Genomic DNA, 6,982 nt, shown 5'->3' on the forward strand with positions numbered 1-6,982 from the left:
AGTAGATTCCCTCACAGATGGCCAGGCTATAATAAGGTTGGCATCACCTAACAGCAGGGGCTTCGCATTGATGGAGCACATGGATTCAGATGGCAAGATGTCGTCGGTTTGAGCGGCAGAGGAACAAATGTGTTTCTTTGAAGCTCCTCTCAAGGAGCAGAGCAGCGGTGGTCTTTCGCCTTCCCGGAATGCGCGCGAGACAGCAAGACAAGACAGTTCATATACGAAATGCACTGGTACCTTTTGAGGTGCAACACCTCGCCGTTGACAGCTGTAATAGCCCTGCTATGCCAATCCATTACATATATGCTTATAATGAACCCAAAGAGCAGTGGCACTTTGCTGGTGGTGTCATGGTGCTGCACCAGATATTGTGGCACAGCAATGGATAAACAAAGTCATAGAATCTTAAGAGTTGGAAGGGACCCCAAGGGCCATCTTGTCTGATCCCCTGCAATGCAGAAATCTCAGCAAAGCATTGTGTTGACAACCACAACACAAACTGCAAACCAAGGCAAGAAGTTTCCACTCAGCTTTAGCCCCCGCCCCCCAATCTCTTTCTCACTTGGTTCTCCCAAATATTTTATTTCATTTATCTTGTATTCTCAAGGGTAAACTGATAATTGGATCTTCTTGTAACATAATGTATACACAGGAAAGGCATATTCCCCACTCCCAGACAAATTCATTGTCCTGTGCTGGCTGCCTATAGGAGTGTTCCACATTCTTGGGTCCCCATATGCTGTTGGACTACAACTCCCATTACCCTTGGCCATTGGCTAAGCTGACTGAGGATGATGGGAACTGCGGTCCAACTGTACCTGGAGACCTAAGTTTGAAGAACACTAGGCTGCTAGCTAGGTTGAATGGCCTCTTTTGAACTTCATATCCCCATCTGTGTTGTGATTCATAAGTGAAATAGCTCCTACTCTCCTCCTTTTGTGGTTTTGTCACAAAGAGAACAACAGGCAGCATTGTGGTTCACCACAGGCTGGCCAATAAAACCAGCCAACATTTTATATCCCTGGCCAAAATTCTGGCCAGAATACAATTCAGTGAAATTGCCTGGAACAGGCAACATAATTCTGAGGGAATGTCATGTTGAATATTGCTGGCATATCTGGCATAGTGAATGATATTCTGAAATTAGCTGGTGGTTTAAATCATGTGGAAAGGTAATGATTCAGAACCATTTGGCAATATGGGAACAGGTTGAATCATCAAACTGTGGGGTTACAAGATCAGCTGCTGCTACAAGATCACCATTCATTGGATTTCCAAAGGAATCCAATCAAGGCAGGCCCTATCATTAGGCAAAGTGAGGCAGCTGCCTCAGGCTGTGAAGAAGCAGATTCAGCTGCTGGTGAACAGAGCTTTGGCTGCTATGTGTCCTACCCTATGCCCCCAAATTAAGCCTGCTGCGCTCAGGGTCTGTGAAGAACGCTGACTTCTCAAAGGTGTTGAAGTAAGATTATATTGTCAGCCCACTGAACTTATGTACACAGGGGCGTGTGTGGCAATATTGTCCCTTGCCTCAGGCGGCAAAATGTCTTGGGCTGGCTCTGAATCCAGTTTATTACACGCAGCCATGGTTGTGATGTATTAATTTCCTGCATTAAGATGTCACCTTTCTACTAAGGCAGCCAAGGAGGTTTCTAATTTTTTTACAGTACTAAAACAAACTTTACATAATATAGAGCAGAATACTTTCAGGCCAAACTGATGGTCCCTTCAGGAGCTGATAGCATGAGCTCCCTGGCCTGGACTTCTTACTTTCTGCCTTTCCTCAGAGCACACAGGTCGTAAGACAAGGGTAGGCAACCTAAGGCCTGGGGGCCAGATGCGGCCCAATCGCCTTCTCAATCTGGCCCGTGGACAGTCTGGGAATCAGCGTGTTTTTACATGAGTAGAATGTGTCCTTTTATTTAAAATGCATCTCTGGGTTATTTGTGAGGCATAGGAATTCGTTCACCCCCCCCCCCAATATAGCCTGGCCCCCCACAAGGTCTGAGAGACGGTGGACCAGCCCACAGCTGAAAAAGATTGCTGACCTCTGTCTTAAGATGTCCCGGGGGATGAGGGAAGTGGTCTATTCAACACTTCTCTCAGGCAGATTGAAAACTGCAAATATCATGCAACGGCTTGATAATGGGAGAAGCCCATTGCTTTGCATGTTATATGGGGGTGAGGAAACAAACAGTGCAAGAGGCTTGTGTCTCTGTCCAATGTGTGTGAAGCAGCCTTTAACAACAGGGCCTGCTACCAATCTGCCCTTTTGTTGATGCACAACCAACTTCTCTGCAGTGGCATCTATTTGTTTGAAGAGAAATAAAGAGGTTCTTGGCAACCATATGCTGCTCCGATGTTCCCGAGACTGTGCAGATGCCCACACCAGAAATCACGCCTAATTCCATCAGGCCGCAGAGCAAAGGGAGAGAAGGAAAAAAGGACTAGTCCATCACCTCTGCTGAGAGGCTGGCTGCTTTTGGCCCTCGCTCAGGTGTAACCTAACAGCAGCCATTTCATCAGGCTTCCTGAACTGTCTCGATGCTAGTCATTTGCTATAATAATTCTTTAGCCTTAAGACCTGGTGGCTGAGCATGCTTTTTTCCTCCTCCCTCCCCATCTCTTTTTCCTTGTGTGACATGCCTTCTAGATTATAGGACTGAGGGCAGGGACTGTTTTAGGACTGATTTCTGCAAGCTGCTCTTTGAGCTTTGGGGGGATGGAAATGCTGGGAGTTGTTACAGTGGGCTCTTAAGTACTTTCATAATTCTAGCCCCCTCCACCTGTGACCCCAACTCGTTCTTCTGATTTTGCAGGCATCCTAATTCCCTTTCTTAGAAATCGAGTGGAGCCCTTACTACATGAGCCTACTCTGTGCAGGTGGGGGGGGTGGCATTTCAGCTCCTCTCCCTTAGACATTTTTCCACCAGGCAAATTGGCAGATTATCATAAGGGAGGCCAGCTGGGAGAAAAGTAAGTATGCATTTGAGTGATTGTGTGTGGAGGGGACAGAAAGGCAGGGTGGGTTCAGCCCCTTCTATCCATTTTAAATTTCACCACTACACAAACACTGTACATATGATTGGGGGTCGACTCTTATTTAAAGATATTCATCCACTGCCAACCCATGTGGTTTGAGTTTCAGGCATCGTGTTTCCTAGAATGTTAGGCAATTTTCCTGGTGATGGGGAAATTGGTACTGTCCATTTAACATTAAGAGGTAGCAAAGTTCGACGCCAACATCAAGTGAAGACAATCTGAAACCTTGCTCTTTCCAAGGCACTGGGGTGGAGGGACAAACAGCTAATCCTCTCCCCACCCACTGGCTTCTTGTGCCCTATTACCTAGGGTAACACAGCACTCCTGCAAGCACCTGAAAATTCACATCTGTTTATGCTTTCCCCTTCCTTCCACAGCACTGCAGAGACAACTGATCAGTATGATGGATGTCTGGAAAGGAGGGTGGACACTGCAGCTGGGCTCGCGCCAATTACTTTTGGGGGAAATATTCTGACAAAAGGAGAAGAATTTCATAAGGATCTCTTTTCAGTAACAGGCCAGACCCACTTTAGTTCCTTCTGCTTCACAGGTTAACCAATACAGTGGTACCTCGGGTTAAGTACTTAATTCGTTCCGGCGGTCTGTACTTAACCTGAAACTGTTCTTAACCTGAAGCACCACTTTAGCTAATGCCGCGCTGCCGGACCGCACGATTTCTGTTCTCATCCTGAAGCAAAGTTCTTAACCTGAAGCACTATTTCTGGGTTAGCGGAGTCTGTAACCTGAAGCGTATGTAACCTGAAGCGTATGTAACCCAAGGTACCACTGTAATAATGATTTGTTACCTCATCTCTCTCTCTCTCTCTCTCTCTCTCTCTCTCACACACACACACACACACACACACACAAACACGAATGCATGCACACACAGGGAAAACGCACAAACACACACTTTGGAGTCTCAGAGCAAAGAGGTGCAATTTTTGCTCCACCAGGCTGAATGCAGCCCACCTGCCACATCATATGTTTGGGTGGGTTCTAGGCAGCTGGAGTTGAAGGCAGGTGGCAAAATGAGGTTTGCCAAGTCCCTGATGGGCCACCATACATGGCAGGCAGCTTAGGGGATCTGGAGACCTGGCTTTGGAATGTATCATTTTAGTTGTGGTTCCTGCATTGCAGAGGGTTGGATTGGGTGACCCTCTGGCTCCCAGCTCTACAATTCTGCTTTTGAATCCCATCATAACCTTCAAAATAAATGATTCAGCACCGCCGGCAACACCCAGAATCATCAGGCAACTGCTGGGGTCCAAGAATACAGAGCCTCTGTATACATCACCTAGGAGTTGCTCTCTCTTCTCTCATAGAGTCATCTGAACTCTTATATTGCTGACTGCATATTTTTATGTTAGGTTAGTGGCATGATTGCACATTTCACATGGCTGCTTCCCTTTACTGCTCTGAAAATGCATGTAATGGAGGGAGGTGTTGGGGAAATATTGGGTATTCGGCTTGAAACCCCAATATTTCCCCAACAGAGACACATTATAATGATCTTTGACACAGCTCATGCCACATCTCATGGTACTGGCATGTGGAATAATTATGTCTGACATCTCTCTCACAGGTCTTCTTCTACACAGTGCCAGCACTGTTGGCAATGCTCAGGTAATCATCTCTCTAAGGTAGGTATCAGACCTTCCAGGTGTTGCTAGACTACAACTCCCATCACCCCTAACTATCAGCCAGGCTGGCTGGGTCTGATGGGAGATGGTACCCAACAGCATTGGGTTGGCATCATACTGATTTCCCCTGCTTGAAGGTTAAATAAGGCAGAATGATTCGCTGAAAATATATGCTTTCCTGAATTGGAACCTGTTTGTTAAAATAGCTTAGAGAAACATCTTCATGCCGCAGGATGGTTCTGGTGAGGGATTCTACAGCATAAAGGAACATGCCCTCCTATATTTTCATTAATTACATGAAGTTTTCCGGTCTCATGGACTGAGCTGGACAGCCTAGACGTGCCCTTTCTCCAACACTGTAAATCAATGAGCCAGAAATGGCTGCCAAGGTTTGAGACTAGTGACACCAGGCAAGGTTTATGCAAATGTTGAACCTGCCCTGCTGTTTGCAGAATAACTGCAGAACTCTTCCAAAGCACTTGGGAAAGAAATGTTGTTGTCTGAAACTCTCCCAGAAAACATTTTTTTTCTGAATCTCTTTCAGAAAAACCCACAGATATGATCAGATGGGGAATCCGAGTGATTCATCATGAGACAAGGGTGAAAACAAAACGTTAGGAGTAAGCTGTGGTTTTCAAAACCCCCAATAAATAAATTGAATTCCAACTTAAGAACATAATAGCCGTGGAAATCATTGCTCAAGGGTATTATTAAATAACAGCATTTTGCAAGGGATTCGTTTTGACAGAAAAGATCCATTTGTGTACTATTGCCGATCAAAACATTAATTATCTTTAAAGGCGAACCTTATTGCAAAATATGTGCTGATTATAATTTTTAACCCGGAGGTGAGAAGCCTTTGGCTCCTTAGATTCCATTGGACTCCAACTCTCATCAGCCCCGGTCTACATGGCCAGATGTGAGAGGACAATAACATCTAGAAGGCTGCGGGTTCTTCATCCCTGTCTCTTTTCACACATTGTAACTCGCACCATGTGAAAGGCTGGGGGCTGGATGACTCCCAAGCCGGAATTAAGATTGCCAGAAGAAATATCAACAACCTCAGATATGCAGATGACACAACCTTGATGGCAGAAAGTGAGGAGGAATTAAAGAACCTTTTAAGGAGGGTGAAAGAGGAGAGTGTAAAATATGGTCTGAAGCTCAACATAAAAAAACGAAGATCATGGCCACTGGTCCCATCACCTCCTGGCAAATAGAAGGGGAAGAAATGGAGGCAGTGAGAGATTTTACTTTCTTGGGCTCCATGATCATTGCAGATGGGTGACAGCAGTCATGAAATTAAAAGACGCCTGCTTCTTGGAAGAAAAGCAATGACAACCCTAGACAGCATCTTAAAAAGCAGAGACATCACCTTGCCAACAAAGGTCTGTATAGTTAAAGCTATGGTTTTCCCAGTAGTGATGTATGGAAGTGAGAGCTGGACCATAAAGAAGGCTGATCGACAAAGAATTGATGCTTTTGAATTATGGTGCTGGAGGAGACTCTTGATTGTCCCATGAACTGCAAGAAGATCAAACCTATCCGTTCTGAAGGAAATCAGCCCTGAGTGCTCACTGGAAGGACAGATCCTGAAGCTGAGACTCCAATACTTTGGCCACCTCATGAGAAGAGAAGACTCCCTGGGAAAGACCCTGATGTTGGGAAAGATGGAGGGCACAAGGAGAAGGGGACGACAGAGGACGAGATCGTTGGATAGTGTTCTCAAAGCCACCAGCATGAGTTTGACCAAACTGCGGGAGGCAGTGGAAGACAGGAGTGCCTGGCGTGCTCTGGTCCATGGGGTCACGAAGAGTCGGACACGACTAAATGACTAAACAACAACACACATGGCTGGGGTTTGTTTAAACAACCCAGACACATAGATGGGGCTGATTCTGTGGAAGAAATACCTACAGCTGTTTCCTACTGATGAGGCCGAATCATTTAAAAGTTCTTTCGGAAGGACAGGAGCTGTTCACGGAGACCCATTCTTATGCAGCTAAGGAAAAGGCTTTCTGAAAGAACAGCTAGCTATATGAATGCTGCTCTTAAAAGAAACCACAAATTTAAAAAACCTGACAAGAGTGCCTGGCATGCTCTGGTCCATGGGGTCACGAAGAGTCAAACACGGCTAAACAACAACAACAACTCGCACCAGAATTGTGGATGTTTGTGTGCAGAATTCACCAACCTGGTCTCTTCAGCTGTTTTGCACAACAGCTGCCTGGGGTATACAGAAGTTGTAGTCCAAAACAGCTGGCAGGCACCAGGTTGTGGGCAGGTTGTTCAAG

The 6,982-nt window shown here is 45.8% G+C and overlaps 1 protein-coding gene across 1 annotated transcript in view; it reads right to left on the minus strand.

The window, feature by feature from the left end:
• Positions 1–6,982, minus strand: part of TTC7A (tetratricopeptide repeat domain 7A) — a gene marked incomplete at its 5' end in the record, with an annotated part of 174,212 nt that overhangs the window by 20,816 nt on the left and 146,414 nt on the right. The gene's annotated exons all lie outside the window — the stretch shown is intronic.

This window comes from Podarcis tiliguerta (genome assembly GCF_965153285.1).
Source record: "Podarcis tiliguerta genome assembly, chromosome: 3".
NCBI lineage: Eukaryota > Metazoa > Chordata > Lepidosauria > Squamata > Lacertidae > Podarcis > Podarcis tiliguerta.